We start from the raw sequence: 17,218 nt of genomic DNA, 5'->3' as shown, positions 1-17,218 counted from the left end.
CAACGTTTAAAAATAGCTTTTCAACAACGTATAAAGGCGCGTTCAAACAATAAAACGAAGCAAAAATATTTAATATCTGGAGCAGAAAATTGACGCAATAAGTATCAAGAGAACCCCGTACATTGGAACGAATTCGAGTCAAAGTGTACCTAATATTTTGTTTTTTTTTTTTAAATTACAAACTTATTTTGTGGCACCATTTTTATTCAACATATTCAATGTTTTAATCACTTCTTTATTATTTATAAAACCAACATGTTTCGTAAACAATGGTTACTTCATCAGACAATGGTTATTGAAGACGAACCATACTTTTGATCATAATAATGGAATAGTGGTGTTACACTGTAATGCCAATGGTATAAATTTAGATAAATTTGAAACCTCAGAAATTATAAATAGTGTAAATAATAATTAAATCATATTTTGAAATAAAAGAAATGATTTTAAAACGTGACAAATCAAAATCAGCATCAAGAAAAATCTCATTCTCTGAAAATAAAAATTTATTTATAATATTAATGCCTTATTCGACTTTAACGTAACAATTACATATTAACAAATGATTTTAACCAATAATTAGTCGCTTGAAATATCAATACAAATTAAAAATATCTCCCGAGTAAAAATAAATAAAAAATAATATTTCAGGCGACTAATTATTGCTTATGATCATTTTTTATCCTTTATGCTATGCATAAAACCTTGTCTTACAAACGTTAGTTTATCATTAAAAAAAATTATATATTAAATTCAAAACAGCAGTTTAACATGATAAAAAATAAAGCTAAAAATATAATATACTTACTGGTAAAGTTATTATTAAACTGACTTTAAAAAAACTCTTTAAGGCGATGCACTACGTAGTAATGCAAAATCATGTGTTTTTGGTTTGAAATTTTGGTCACCTAGAAATGTTTCAGATGATTTAATTAAATACTGCGAGTAGAATACATCTTGGCCTTTGAAATAATCGAGTGTTTTTAGATAAGTCTTTTTATAAGCACAGAACAAATAATGGTTAGGCCTATGAAAACTGCTGTAAAGTTAAAAATCTCCTACTTACGAACTCATTCTCGATTATGATTTTATTGTATAATGTGGCAAATTAAGTTATTAATAAAATGATCGGAAAAAAATTAAGCATTTACGCCTGAACATCCACAAAATAAATTAAAAGGCACTTTTTGGCCATGTTTTTTTCTTGCATGAATCATTATCATTATCGCCATCTACGTAAGGGGTGTTATTGATGCTTTGAATGTGTCAAGATTTAAATCGAAAATATCAGCGACATCTACAAGCTCATTGCCAGTCGGTGTATGGTTTAAATAAATATTATTTTTTCAATAATATCTTTCTTTTATATAATATTTACAACAAAATAATAATTGTTTTTTTTTGCCCTGACGAAGCTTGAGATAAGCGAAACCTGGTTGGCTGTAATTATTAATTAAAACAAAATGTGGTGTATTACAAAATGTGCTTTTTTTATTTAATAAATTATTGTTTAAATATTTTTACGAGTACATGCCTAGAATATGTATTGTAATTAAGACATTCCGTATGTTGTTTATTAAAATTCGATAATTTTACAATAATAGCTTTGTGAGTACATCCGACACATTTATATCATCCAAGAAAGTGCGTTTACCCACTCCCCTCAACTTGCCCCGGCGCGTGAAATATTTCAGTCTAACAACGCGTGAACAAATCGCGATAAAAAAAATCAATCCGAACAAAATATAGCTTGAATTTCTGGAGCAACTGCGTTAGCGACCAGAACACGTGCCGGGCGTAAACTAGAGCAGGGCTCTTCAACCCATTGCGGGGTCAGAAAAGGCTTGCTAATTTTGCTTAAATATTAAAAAAAAAGTTAAGTGAAAAACATTTAAAATAGGTGTGTATAACAAAATGCGTTTTTTGGTTTCGCAAAAAATGGGAAATTAAAACTACAAGTAAAAAAAACACCGGTAGGCGATTTTTTCTGCAGCTTTTTTAAAAATTAATATTTAAATCATAAAGAATCCTTCATCTGCTTTCAAAAGGAGTACTTCATTTTAAGAAACGTAAACAGCGAATCTATTTTAAAATGAATATTAAGCGTGAATTTCAATTTGTTGACACAATTTTTTTTTGTCTTGACCTGAGGGATTAATGAATAAAATACTTCCAATATTCCTTTTTTCCCTGTCTTAATTGTCAGCCGCACTGCAAAATATTTCAGATATTTCGGCCGGTTCGTATATATAAAAAGGTTGGAGAACGCTGAACTACTGCTAGTATGTAGTGCGGCTTCCTATTTATAATTCTAATGCCGCAGATCATTCATGAAATATAATTCGCTGTGTTCCTTCCTTGTATTTCGTGTACAGAGTTATTCTTTAATAATATTTGTACTAAGATTTCGTTATTAAGAGCACACCCATTAAAAAAATGTTATGTCGATTTTCAGCGTTCGTGAGTTCATTCCTGGTAAGACGATATACATTTTTATTCACATTAAAATTTGTTTTAATAATAATAACAAGAATTCATTCCAGAATGTATGCAGGGGTAGTGCAATGCAATAAATTCCATATTTGAAATAATATACATGGGTGATTCCGATAGGCATAAAAAAGCGGGATTTAAGTGAAAAAAGATAAAATATAAACACAAAAATGAGTGTAAGCAGCCGTTTATGGAGGATATTTACACATCTCCCGTCTCCAGAGGGCCATCAGAGGGGACTCCATCCAGGCAACAATGGCAGTGATGATTTTGTTACTTGATTGGCGTAGTCTGCGCCATAAGCTTCCCATGTGATGGCGGAGAAGCGCTCTGAAAGAGTGTACTCGTCCCTCCAGGAACATTTCCGTGGCGCTGCAGTATTTCGGTAGGCGGAATAGTTGGCCATAAGCATTATTGTAAGCGATAAAAATTAACTTTTTGAAAAGTTATGCTCCATTATGATAATTTTTTGAATAATAGTATTCCTAGAATATGAAACGGAAAACACAAAAAAAAAATGTTCCGACAGAGTCTAGGTCGCAAATAAATAGTTTTTACTCCTTCATTTTCATATTATTTAAAAATTAATTGATGTTGTTTCAATAAATAATAAAAATAACAAACGTTGTTAAACTCTGAAGAAGTAAGCTGTACTTACAAAACATGTCGTTTTTAAACGATAAAAGTGGTTAATAGTTTTAACAAGTTTAGATTATTTTTAATTGAAATTTTGCCACTATATAAGTTTTCTGTGTTTGAGAAATAAAATTTTGTTTAATTTTTCTCTGTTATTTATTACAAAATATAGAGCTTAGGCAATCTCCGTGAACTCTTCCTTCGTGGGGAGTTTAGGAAAACAATGGAGAGTGGACTCGTCCCTCGTGGGGCCTTCATTGAACCTAGGGGGAGTGGAGAGGAGAGTTTAAGCCTACTGTCTGGACTCTTCCCTCGTAAAACCTTCAGAGAACTGATAGGGAGTGGAGAGGAGAACTGAAGTTACCTCTGCAGACACTTCTCTTGTGGGGCTTTCAAAGAGGGCCACCGGTAAACCAAGGGGGAATAAAAAGGAGAGCTGAGGCTACCTCTGTTACCCTTTGTGTGGCCTTCAGGATATTAAGGAGTAGTGGAAAGGAGAGCTTAGGTCACTTCCGTGCACTCTTTCCCCGCAGAGCTTTCAGCGAACCAAGAAAGGTATAGAGGAAAACTGAGATCACCGTAGTAGACGTTTCGCTTGTGGGGTTTCAAGGAATCAGGTAGGGGCTGGAAAGGAGAACTAAAGAAACCACTGTGAACTCTTTGCCCTGGGGGCCTTCAAGAAACCCAAACAAAGAGAGACTTATTTTAAGAAAACCCTACATGATTCTCTAGGGAATCCGTACGTGGGAAAACAGGTAACTACACGGGACCTGGAAACAAACTCAAAGGAATGAAGTAAAATGAGAGATAGCACAAATGTTTACTGAATTCACTTAAAATTAAATAAGTAAAACATAATTTTATTGCAAAAAGTGCATAGACACCGTCTTACAAAGTAAAATATTTTCTCAGTAAGTCTTTTGAACGAGTTGCAACAATACCATATAAATATTTAATTTAAGTACCTAATATTGTTTTAATGAAATTTTTTCTGCCCTCGCCGGTTTTTGAATCTATCACTCCCGGATTCAGAGCCAAGTAGCTTTCTATTATGCCATATAATGAACTTCAATTATTTGAAAATAAGACTTAAAAGCGATATAACCTTCTGCAAAAATTACAGGTCAACGACTTAAGTTGGAGTTAAGTCCCAAAGCTTCTATTACATTACCAATTAAAACCTATAAAATAATTCGCTTCATTCTCTGAGAGCAAATGGATAATATTTTTGCCAATTTCTCTGGGGTTTTTAACAAGCACACAGTAAACTTTTTTTATCTTAGCCTTCATTAAAAATATTACCCCTAAACAATGCGAGGTAGCAGTTACATTGCCATACCCGGCTTTTTTCGATTTATTTAAGACTTATTAAATACTGACACCCTGCGTCGCTCGACTTTTATCAAATTATTATTAATATAATATGACAGCAAAAATCCCATCGTATCCTTTACGTAGTTTAGAAGAACGAAGAACACAAACAGACAAATGCGGATAGCGACATTGTTTTAGAATATTTAGAGATTAATAAATATATTAATCATAGCACGATGGGAAGACACAATTGGAAGAATGGTTTTATTTTTCATTCGACTACACTAGATAATAAAAATTATGATCAATCGATTCGATGCATGATCAAAATAAATTTGACAACGTCAATAGTTGCAGAACGGTTAGCTCCGAAGATATTAGTCATTTTATAATATCTTTGATTAGAGCCATTGTTTTGAACATGGGTTTGAAATCCGGCATAGGCAACATATTCGAATCAATATTGAATCGGTAAGTTGTTTATTTTTTTCAATTTAATGTATTAGTTAATATATATTGGTTCCCACATACTATACCTACCTCATCCTACCGGCTGCGCCAGTGTGATATCCTTGATATATCGGAGTTAAGTAATTTAGAAGACCAGTTCTGATTTAAAATGTACCTATGTTTATAGCAAACAAAAAATACGTCACCAAATTTATTAAAATTATCCGAACGGAGAATAGTTGATGTCTTAAACTTGTTTATTTAAAATTGTAAATTCAATAATTGACAGCTCTGAACTATCGTACTTGATTTCTTCCGATATACCTCGCAAACCAACATCTAGGCAATATCTACCGTTTTATTGTATCAACTCTAACACGGAATCACGATTGTATTGTTCGCCGTGTACAGAATTTGGGTAATGATTGTAAGGAAGTTGTTTACGTATTTAACGTATCAGTCACTAACTGTAATATGTCATGTAGCGTTCTTATTAATATATGCACTGCTTAATGTTTAATCACTGTAGATTTGTATTTCAATGGAAGGAAATAAAAAATAAAAAATTAGCTAACATTGCATACGAGTTACCACTGCAGTGCAATCTGTTTATAACAGAATTGTAGTCTGAAACCGTAGTATGATTGTAACAATAATACATACGAGAGAACTTTAATCTAATGGTAGGATCATGAAAGTCAATCTACATTTGTAAATCAGGTTATCCAATTGGACGAAGAAAGACAGTTAACCTTTCCTCATCTGTGGTGTGTATTTACTACACATTGCTTCTTATAACTTTAATAACTCTATAAATATAATAAATTCTGGGTTCAGATTTAAGGTATTCCTCCGTTATACATTTATGCACTGAATTAAAAATATAATATTTAAGATAATTGTCAAATTCAATTAAAAATCAGAGATTTTTGTTGAAAATCGGAAACAAATACACCAATACAATCAATTTTGTAATACTAATACGCGAAGAATGTGCGAGAAAATGACACGGTATTGATGTCCCGCTTTAATTTGCTATGCGGGAACATGAGACATCCACACGTTTGCAGTTGTATTTTGATTTAGACCATCGATGTTTGTCGCCAGCCGCTAGCCAGTCGGCCGCAAACCGTCGTTAGATGTGGACCCCTCGCACGTTTCTTTAGCATCTGCCGATGGTTTTTTCATGTTTTCAGCAATTAAATTACAATTATTATCACTTTTGATATAAAATATAATAAACGTAATCGATTAGCTATGAATAATTATATTTTTCAGAAATTAAATCGCTTATTTTGAGATGTGTATTGACTACACAGCACTGGAACGCGTGGATTTTTTTAGCACAGTAAGGGAAAGGTTAAAGTGACATTTTGGTGAAACGGAAATGATTTACATCAAATTCATTCTGACGCCGAAGGATTTTGTTTTTACTTCTCTTTATATTTACTCAGTTTTGATTGGTGAAAATAAAATATTAAAAATTAAATGTTTTTTTTTGGCTGACTTCGAAATACTATTATGAGAAGTTCCCGAGCTTGTACATTATGCAAAGCTATCTTGGCGAGCTCTTACAACTTTGATATGCACTGCTCAGAGTTTCCCATGTATGTAATATTTCGCATTACAAGCAGCACTTGAGGTAGTTGGGGTAGATTCCCTTTACAAGGGATGCCCAGTGGCCAAGTGGTTAGCTAATCTGATTCGAGGAACATCGATTCAAAACCACAACGAGGATTATCATAAATAGAGGAGAATTATTCCTGGGGATTTATAAGCAATGGTTAAATTGTGCAACGAAGATTTGAGAACTTCTGTAGTGTGTTATGGAAGATAACTTGAATATTTTATAACTTCAATTGAAACGGTTAACGAACTACAATTTTTATTTAATTAATTACAGAGGGTTAACACAAAAAGTACAAACAAAAAATGGTGTACTAAAATACATTTTTTTTCATACGTATACCGCTCAAGTTACCCATCAGCACCCTTGAGGTGATTTCTTACGAAAATGGCGCTATTTAAATTTTCCAAAAATAATTATTTGCTCCCAGGCTTCTGGAGCCAGTGAGACTATGGATCCCATTTTGTTGTATGTTGTATAGCTGAAGGTAGAGAAGAGGGGGAAAAGGTGGGGAAGAGTCTTTGGTCACCAAACACGTATAAAGCCATTTCAAGCAACGTTTCAATTCTGAATGGTGATCTTACATCAAGACGATGCTGAGAGCATCTTCCACCTCTGGAATGTGCTGATAGTAAAATATATATTGTTTTTAATTAATAAATTGTGAAATAACACAAATTAATGTAATCAAATTTTCTTGCGCACGCCCGTCTCAGAGCCGTACTCGACCACAATATAAAACAATAAATATGCATGTAAAACAAAAATAAAAAAAAGACAATAAAGTTTGAGTAAACTTAAATTGCGCGTTAGGCAAACGCGTTGAATAATGACGCAGTTATAACTTTGTTTCTTTTTTTTAATGGCTGCCCTTTACGGAACAAAAAGGAAGAACTCTAATATAGTAGTTTATTTTATTGCCAATCGAATAAGATTTATTTCAGTAAGCTACAAAAAATTTAACCAAGAAAGAAAACCAAGAAAGTATGTCTTGAATGAGCCAAAAGGGTACAAATTTTTCGTAGCCGATAGGCACTTCCGGCTCGCAACCAGTTAAAACTTATCCGTGTCAGTTCTAATTTTGAAAATATCAACCTCTTACACCCAATTAAATTACGTTGTTTAATTTAGTAATACGGGTAAGTACGAAAATTAAATAAGTTAAATACGCAGACATAGGAATTAATAGACGAGAAGATAATGGCGAGGGGTAAAATCAACTGTTGAAGAACGAAGGGAGTAAGGCTGACTGTGATTCGTCAATAAATCAATCTGACAGTATATAGGCATCTCGCATTATAATATCACCATTTACTTCTTAAAAGTAAGACCTGCTTTTGAATGAATTGACATTTTTACATGGGAGCGCAAATTACTCGCCACGTTATGAACAAATTTGCGAAGTCCAAATTCGGAATAAAATTTCGGTTCTATTTTCAGAGTCGAATATTTCGTTTAAGTATTTAGTTAAGACACTTTTATAAATGTTCATAATTTACTTCCCAGCAACCAACCAGCTTTGTGTTTCGCGTCCAGACGTTTCTCGATGTGATAGTATATGTTTCTAAAACTGATCTATATTATACGATGTGAATATGCTTAAAATAAAGTAAAATAATGCTTATATATGGAATGTAATACGACAATTGGGTTTATTATCTTTTTCACATCTATTTTTACAAGTTTTCATAGTACAAGTCAACATTTTGCCGTGTTATTTCGTAAAATGAACCGATGATGCCTCGACCATAGTTCGCACAAGAATGATGACGTCACGTTTTCAAATTTCACTTGAGGCCATACGCGAGCACAGCCGGCTCCAATGGAACCGGTATGGGGAGTGGGGATAATACGCTTTTAATCACTTAGGGCAGGTCTACTAATATTCATATGTCTATGGTTAAATACATAAAAGAAGTTTATTTATTTTATTTTATTCATACATGATTTAGAGAGTACATGTGGTTTTTTATGATGTTTCACCCCCCATGCTAGGGATGACCCTGTGTTATGGCGGGTGAATTTTACAGTTTGCGGACATAGAATCTATACATTACTATAATACAAAAAATAAAAATGATGTATAGCTAGTTTGGGTTGCAAGAAGAGGATGGAGTTAGAGAATTATAAGAAGATGAAAAATTTGAGAAATTATTAGTAAATAGATCACACTAATTAATTATGTACATATTATACCGCTAATTTAGGGAATAAGGATATATTATGTTGAAAGGTGATTAAATTTATAGAATGTAGAGTGAATGGGTATTGTAGTTGTAATGTATTCTTAGATTAATACCCAACAACAGAACTTTCTCTCCTTACTTTTCTTAAAAAATACCCTCCACACAGCATCCCAAAAGATGACAAAAGCCTTGGGGCAAATTTTTTTCTTCAGAGCTTCATGGGTTTATGTAGGATTAATGTAAAAAAAATATTACCGATATTATAACTATTCATATTTAAATTTAACGACCCGATTTTATTTTCATAAAATACAATTTTCTACTTTCCGTTTCATACGTTTACCCCCGAAATCACTTACTCTCCGTCAAACAGTCCGGGTGCTAAATCACTACCCTTTACTGCCTCCATAGCCATAGGACACACATTCGGGGCGGTTAAATATAACCAACCCCTGTATGTAAAATTGCTGTATGCAGAATAAAACGCTAAAATTTAGGAACACTAAAAACGATTCAGGATTCAGTTTTTTTAAAAGATTGTTCGAATGGTTTGAATAAAGCTTAATAACTACCTAGTAAAACTCGTTTGATAAAAACAATTGGTACTTTTGTATATAATTGCGATCGATTCAGAGTGCGAATAAACAGAGACAATGTGACACTTTTAAAAACATCAACAATATGACTATGTAAACATGAAGATAAGGAAATCTTAAATTGATGAAATAACACCTACACTACTTATAGTCAACAAACACAAAGATAAGAAAATTAACAAACACTAAGATAAGGTTGAAAAATACGACGATGAGGATATCATGATGTAATTTTTGATTAACGCCAACACAACCCATAAGTAGTTTTCAAAGTTGAAGATAAAGAAATCAACAAACATGAAAATGAGGTCGACAAACATGAACAAACATGAAGATAAGAAAATAAACAAACATGAAGATGAGGTTGACAAATAAAACGATGAGGAAATTATAATGTAATTATGAATTAACACCAACACAACCGATAAGTTGTTAACAAAGTTGTGATAAGGAAATCAACAAACACGAAAATGAGATTGACAAACATGAAGCTGAGGAAATCATGAATCTCTCTGGTATGTTGTCAGAAGGTCGGAGTATTTCCACTTTGAAATAAGATCAAAATAAATGGAAAATTTCTGAACGTATCCGGTTTTTAAAAACTGTTTTTTAAAGATGACGAAATACGTTTTCAGATTTTATCAACACTGAACGTAAATTACTTTTAACAAAAAAGGACATAAAAAATTCCCGAAGATTCATTAATTTTTCTCAAATTGCGGTCAGAAACTTTGGTTTGATAGTGGTCTACGTTTTAATTATTCTGCGGTTAAATTCTAAATTTGTAAACAAAGCGTGGTGTTTTCTCTTTCTAGCGCCGTTTAAATCATATTTCTAACCATGACAGTAAGGAAAATCCAACGATTTTGATGAAATAACACGAGCTGTTCCCTTAAGCAAACAAATTCGCTTATATTCAGAGTAAAGTTTCGATTTTGATTATTTGTGAATTCCGCCCAAGAGTTCCAACTGCTACCAACCGTCTGCGTCTGCAGTGAGACTTGTGAAGTGGCATCCCCAATCGGAGTATATCGTAAAGCTGAAGCTAGTGGAGACAGGAAAGAAATGGGAAAGGCGAAGGTGGGGAAGAACTTGGCTAGATCTGAAGATCTATTTACCAAATACGGCCAAGCAAAGGTTTCAATTTTGCATGGTAACCTTACGTCAGGGCAATCTTTGACTCGTTAAATACCGCAAATATACTATCACATTATATTATTTTTAAATCATTAATTATATAAAATTTTTTTTAAATAGAATTTACTTGCGTACGCCGGTATTCGAATCCGCTACTTCTAAATTTGTCGTCCAGGGAGTCCGCCGTGAGGTGTGGAGAAAACTTGCTAATTCATTAAAAATCTGGTACAATTATTCTTATTACTTTTAAAAACGGGACTGCAGCCTTTAACGAATGAATTGACAGATTTTCTAACTAACCATAAGTAAAACACGAATGTGTTATGACGATGTCAGAACACGTGTTCATTAAAATTCTAATCTTATCGCATATCGTCATTATATTGATCAGGTTGAGCACAGCTTCTTGAATACGTGTTCCGAAATATTCTGAATGTACTAATATATTATATTTTATTAAGAAATGGCTTGCCATCATGTTTTTTACATGATTTTAATAAATCAGCCATGCTCATTTTTTTCCGTGAATTAAGTAATTATTTTGATTAACAAAAACAAAACCAAAGAATGACTTTTAAACATAAGTTTTTTAGGAATCAACGTTTTTATATTATTTTGAATGTTAGTGTTAATGATTTGCATTAATTAATAAACCCAATACATATTTTAACGTACTATAACATAAAACCACAAAGTATAGCTTAACTACTTACAGTACTTCTATAACATTTGTTCAGTTTGCAATGTTTTTTTGTCTATTTCAAAAAAAACATTGCAACAAAACAATTTTTTTTTAATGTTCTGTAAAAACAAATACTTTTTCAAAAACTAAATAAAGAAACATACAACAGTTTTAAATGAGATAAAAAGAATTTGGCATTCTCAGACTATAAAAATATTACCATTCGTTATTTCAGCTACTGGCATTATACCTAGCTCTCTCATTAAAAATTTAGGCGTATTAGATCTATCAAAAAATTTATATATAAAAATGCAAAAGTCGGTCATTTTGAATACATGTAGAATAACAAAAGATTTTTTAAATATTTATGTTGGGGGATCAGTAGGATTTATAGGCCATGTTAGGAGTTCTACCGAGCCGAACCCTCTGATATGAAAAAAGTCGGTGAATTATTTTCCCATTTGATCTCTGGTGGGTTGACGTGTTGTTCTTGTATTGTTTTGTATTTATTTTGCTTATATAATGCACTTGCATAATGTTGATTGACTAGATGATCATTTGTGGAAAAGTATGTGGAAGGGTTTAGTTTTTCCTGTGGGGAAGATTTAACCCGGACATAAAATCGAAAAGTAAAAATATCTAATATCTTTCAGTTGTTTGCAATAAAAAAACATTATTTTTCAAAATTAAAATTTTAATATCAAACATGAAAAATGTTAAAAAAGCTAATTACATATTTAATTAATTTTTAAATCCAATCGTAGAAAAATTGAGTGAACTCAATATTTTGAAAACGCATTCGTTATGTTTGGGGATTGAAGTAAACTGTAACTTCACTTTTATCTCGTTCATATAATAAAAAAAATAATAATTTTTGAATTTAAACCGATCTACACGATAGCTGTTAGACAGTTCTCTAAATGACTTAAAACAATTATTGAAGAGTCACCTAGCTAAATGCTGATATATGTAAAATTGAGCTGTAATTGTAATAAATATTCTGTTGCGCAGCAATAAAAAATATATATTATATTACTTTAAAAATTAAATTTTTAATTTTAAAAATCATTTTGGCTCTTTTTAGGGTTATATTTATGGCATCCTTTAAAAATTTTTGAGGCAAACTGGAAAGAATTATTAATTTTCTTTTTAACATAAAAAAATACTTATTTCCACTTTACAGAAAAAATATTAAAACACTTTTCTTAAATATGGACGTCCGGTCATATATGACCCTAAAATGCTCAGGGAGTTAAAAGATTCACAGATAAATGAATATAAGCACAAAGAGGGTGCGGCAGTTTATTTCATACGGGCAATATATTAACCGCCATAGTTACGCCGGTCATAAAAGTGGAAATCTTTGAATTTTTCAAGTCTCCCAGGAAAGCCCCATAAAGCTCCCAAAAGAACAAAGAGAGATGACAGCCTTTAAAACTTCCAGCTTCTGTATTTGTATATATTTTAGTTCGCATTATGTGGACTTTATAGAGATGCGAGGAAAATGTTTCGGCTTTCGAGTTTGGAGCCATACTTGAAAATGGGTTACTCAATTACCGTGGCATAATGGGATCGGTGTTTTCTAGAAGCGGTTAACTGAATCAATCGTCGAACTGTATTATCATACTGTTAACCTTAAGTTCTAACTTTTAATCCCAACAAAAACTTTGGTACTGTGGTTTTTTTGCTCCTAGCCAATATCCTGTATTAGTAAAATTGCACTAAGCACCCTCCATCCAAATTAAAGTGCTCTCTCTCATAAAACGGGAAAGTAATTTAAATTAAGTATCTGTTATTCTGAACAGGTGTGTTCATTAATGTTAAGGTCAATGTTTATGGTAGTATTCCCAATATTATTTAGGACGGCTTGCACCATAAGTTGAATTTAAATGTAATTTTAAACACATTATTTGATTTAAGTCGACTTGGCGTCTTGCACCACAAAATTTAATTCGTTAAATGCGTTTAAAGAACTGTCAAAGTTAAATACCCAAAAGGGGCTGTTTAACCGAGTTAAACGTGTTTAGCCCTAGTCATAAAGCAGTAATGTCATTTTTTTAGTTTATCCCTTCGATTTCTGATTTTGGTTAAAATCTATCTCATTTTAATTTGTATTCACAATGAACATTTGGAATTTGTATTCTCACGATGATGAAAAAATTATATTATAGAAATTATAAAATTATGGAAATTATAAATAAACTATAATTATAAATGGACCGTTTATAGTCAGAGAAGTAAACACAAGAACAAATTTATTTGAAACACTCAGTGCCAAGAAGTTTCGAAAAAGATTTCGTCTCAGTAAAGAAACGACATTATTAGTGCCACGATGCTTGGTTTTTAGTTGTAACCGGAGGTCTGCATGCAGTAATAAACGTTTTATGTGTAGATGATGTTTAAATAATATTTTACTTATGTGTCCGTAAGAATATATAGTATTAATTTTAGATTTACGTAAAGGATGGATATATTTTAGATTGATTCACAAGCAGAAATAAAAATTCTATCAGTCTGCCGTCTACTGGATTATTCAAGTCTTACTGACTCCCAATCAATCCAGTTTTCTATCTACTTCCTTATTGCGATAGTAAGATAAAATATAAATCAAACGAACGACACAAAAAAAATACTTCTTACATTTCCAAATAAACATTCTCTTGCATATTACGTAGATTTGCGGTCTTTAAACTGTTTACTGTTAACGGCGGCTCAAACTGATATCATCCCCTAAAAGTAATCTAGTTCCCCCTGTGGGGTGGGGGTGGCAATATCTCGCAGTCAAGCTACAAATGAACGACTAGATAAATATTTTGGAACGTGTGCGGCAACTTTACAGCACAATATTCATACAGGAACGTGCCCTGCGCTGCCTTAGTGCTATCTAGCGAACTGTCGGGGGTAGATTTAATTTAAGGGATGCAGTTGAGAGATGCGTGTTTTGTTGTTATGTTTTCGCTTTTCTTCTGGGTGGCGTCTCAAACTAGATACGAAACCAAATGACGTGCAAGTTACGTTTTTCTCAATATTAAGAAATAGGAACATTAAATGACTATGTGTTACTAGTGGCAGATACTCTAAGTATCGCGAAATAGTAAATTCGAATCCACTAAGACAAGTGTAAAGTGGCTGAAGTGTAGAGCAGTTTAAAGGTTGTCCCGATGATGGCCATATGATGCAACCAGGCACTAGAGGAAGAAGAAGACATCTTCTTGCTTAACCCTCCGCATGCATTGTTAAAATAAAGCCCTAAATATACCTGGTAGGGTCTGTGGGACCCGGCGATAATTAATAGATTTATTTTTTTAACTGTACACGTTAATGATTTTTTTTTAAATTTTTATTTCTTTTTTAAATATATAAAAGTTCCAATATAATGTAAAACGTTTCAAAAATTATAACTCTTCAATTCACTGCGAGCCAAAAACTGATTTTTATTCACAACAAAAATTCGCTTTGTTTATAACCGCTTAAAATTTATAGCATAGAAAAATATCACTAACAAAATAATGCACTATGTTGTACAGGTACCATTTTTCAATATTCAACTTGGAAAATAATATTATTGATCAAGATTCGTTAGAATTTTTGGTTTAAGTTCTCTAAACAAATATGAGTACTGCGAGAGTGACATACCTACATACTTTTTTTCGCGACATTTTTTATAAGAACATGATGTAAACCGGTGTTTGACATAATATCAGGAAAGTGTTGACGATAATCATAAAAAAATGTTAAAAAAGTGAAGCTGTAGTTAGTCCCAAAGAATTTATGATTAGTGTAAACCGTAAAAAATTAAAACTTAAGAAAAAATAATAATAATTCAGCTATAGAACGAGTTAATTTACCTAGAAATTTAGGAGGTAGAGGTATAGTCAAAATAACTTCTTTAAAACATAATCAGGTAGAAATGCGAAGAACCTTTTCCATAGGAAAGCTCATAGCTCAGAAATGAACGAAATAATTTGCAAGGCAGATAGAAATATTACACCTTTAAATTTATACGATGAGAATGCCAACATTTTTATAAATCCCAACCAGGAATTATTAGATTCCTGGTCAAATAAAATTTTACACGCAAAACACTTCAATTATCTCAACCAAACATATGTTGACAAATTTTCGTCAAACAAATGGTTGAGTATTGGAGAGTTGAGCGCAGAAATAGAAGGATTTATGCTTGCCATTCAGGATAAAGTCATTAATACTAAAAATTATAGAAAGCATATAATCAAAGATACAAATCAAATTGATGATTTGTGTAGAAAATGTTTGGCTTTTCCGGAAACTATAAAACATATTATATCTGGATGTTCTATATTAGCACCGTCCGAGTATACATTTAGGCACAATCAAGTTTTAAAAATAATTCACCAAAATTTGGTAATTAAACATAACTTGATTGACTGCCGTAATATAGTACCATACTATGAATACGAACCAAATTCATTTTTAGAAAACGAATTTTATAAAATATATTATGATAAAACTATACTAACAGACCGAGCAATTAGTCATAATAGACCCGATATAGTTTTACATGACAAAATTAAAAAAATAACTTATATCATTGATGTCGCTATTCCAAATTCCTGTAACATTCAAAAATCTGTTAATGAAAAAAATTAGAAAGTACACAGATTTAGGAAACGAAATAAAAAGAATTTGGCATTCTCAGACTATAAAAATATTACCATTCGTTATTTCGGCTACTGGCATTATACCTAGCTCTCTCATTAAAAATTTAGGCGTATTAGATCTATCAAAAAATTTATATATAAAGATGCAAAAGTCGGTCATTTTGAATACATGTAGGATAACGAAAGATTTTTTAAATATTTATGTTGAGGGATCAGTAGGATTTATAGGCCCTGTTAGAAGTACTACCGAGCCGAACCCTCTGATATGAAAATATCTGGAGACGGTGAATTTTTTTTCCCATTTGATCTCTGGTGAGTTGACGTGTTGTTGTTCTTGTATTGTTTTGTATTTATTTTGCTTATATAATGCACTTACATAATGTTGATTGACTAGATGATCATTTGTGGAAAAGTGAGTGGAAGGGTTCAGTTTTTCCTTTGGGGAAGATTTAACCCGGACAACTAAATCGGAAGTTTATAAAAAAAAAAAAAATTAACATCATGGAGGTAATGAGTTAAAGAAAATTAGTAAAAAATGAGAGCTACTTACAAAATAACCAGGTCGACGGGTATGTGAGACCCCCGCGGACTTTGACGACGCAATACCGTAACTCATATATTTCTAACGTGACTCATTAGTGGCAGCCACCAAAAAACATGATGTTTGCAAGAATAATTTTCAATAGATGCAGCTGTTTCAAAATGCTTTAGGTCTGTCAGACTCCATCGGGTAAGCGGAGGGTTAACAGTGCCTGTTTAAGAATGCGACACTAATAAAATAGCGTTTTTTTAACCGTATTTTATATCTGTATCTGGGAAGTACAGGACACCATGTTATTTTTTTTACAAAAAAAAAACTGTTGTTGTATATGCTGAAGATACATATTTTCCCCATTTTTAGGTATAAGAGAGCAAAAATTTCAATTCCACGTGATAAGAAAAAAAAGCAGAGGTTAAACATTAATATACGTAATCGCTTTGTATTTATTTATTTATTTATATATTCGCCTAAAAAGGCTTTTACATAGAAGTAATACATGATACAGTGTACATAGGAGAATATCTGTGTTATACAGGAGATACTGACAGTAAATAGATGTAATCCATTGTAAAGAAGGTACAGAATAAACAGTTGTAAAATTGTGATTACAAGTATAATGAGAAAATATTAAGAAATAATTAAAATAAAAACTAAATAAAGAAAAAAAACTAAATATGAAGCAATATTAGTAAAACGTAAGAGTAACATAAAGTAAAAAGGAAATTACAACAACACTACATATAAGACAAATCATTAAAACTAATTTACCAACGCTACTCTAATTTGTAGGATTCGACAAAGTGTTGGTGTAGATTATGCTTAGTTCTATAAATGGAGTCAATAAATAAATCAATAGCACCCTCATAATTGTTGCCCAGATCATGCATCCTATTGGTAAGTGAGGGTGTCTGATAGT

This window comes from Hesperophylax consimilis, chromosome 2 (genome assembly GCF_061612785.1).
Source record: "Hesperophylax consimilis isolate HC1 chromosome 2, BYU_Hcon_1.0, whole genome shotgun sequence".
Classification (NCBI taxonomy): domain Eukaryota; kingdom Metazoa; phylum Arthropoda; class Insecta; order Trichoptera; family Limnephilidae; genus Hesperophylax; species Hesperophylax consimilis.
Note: the sequence above shows the minus strand (reverse complement) of the source record.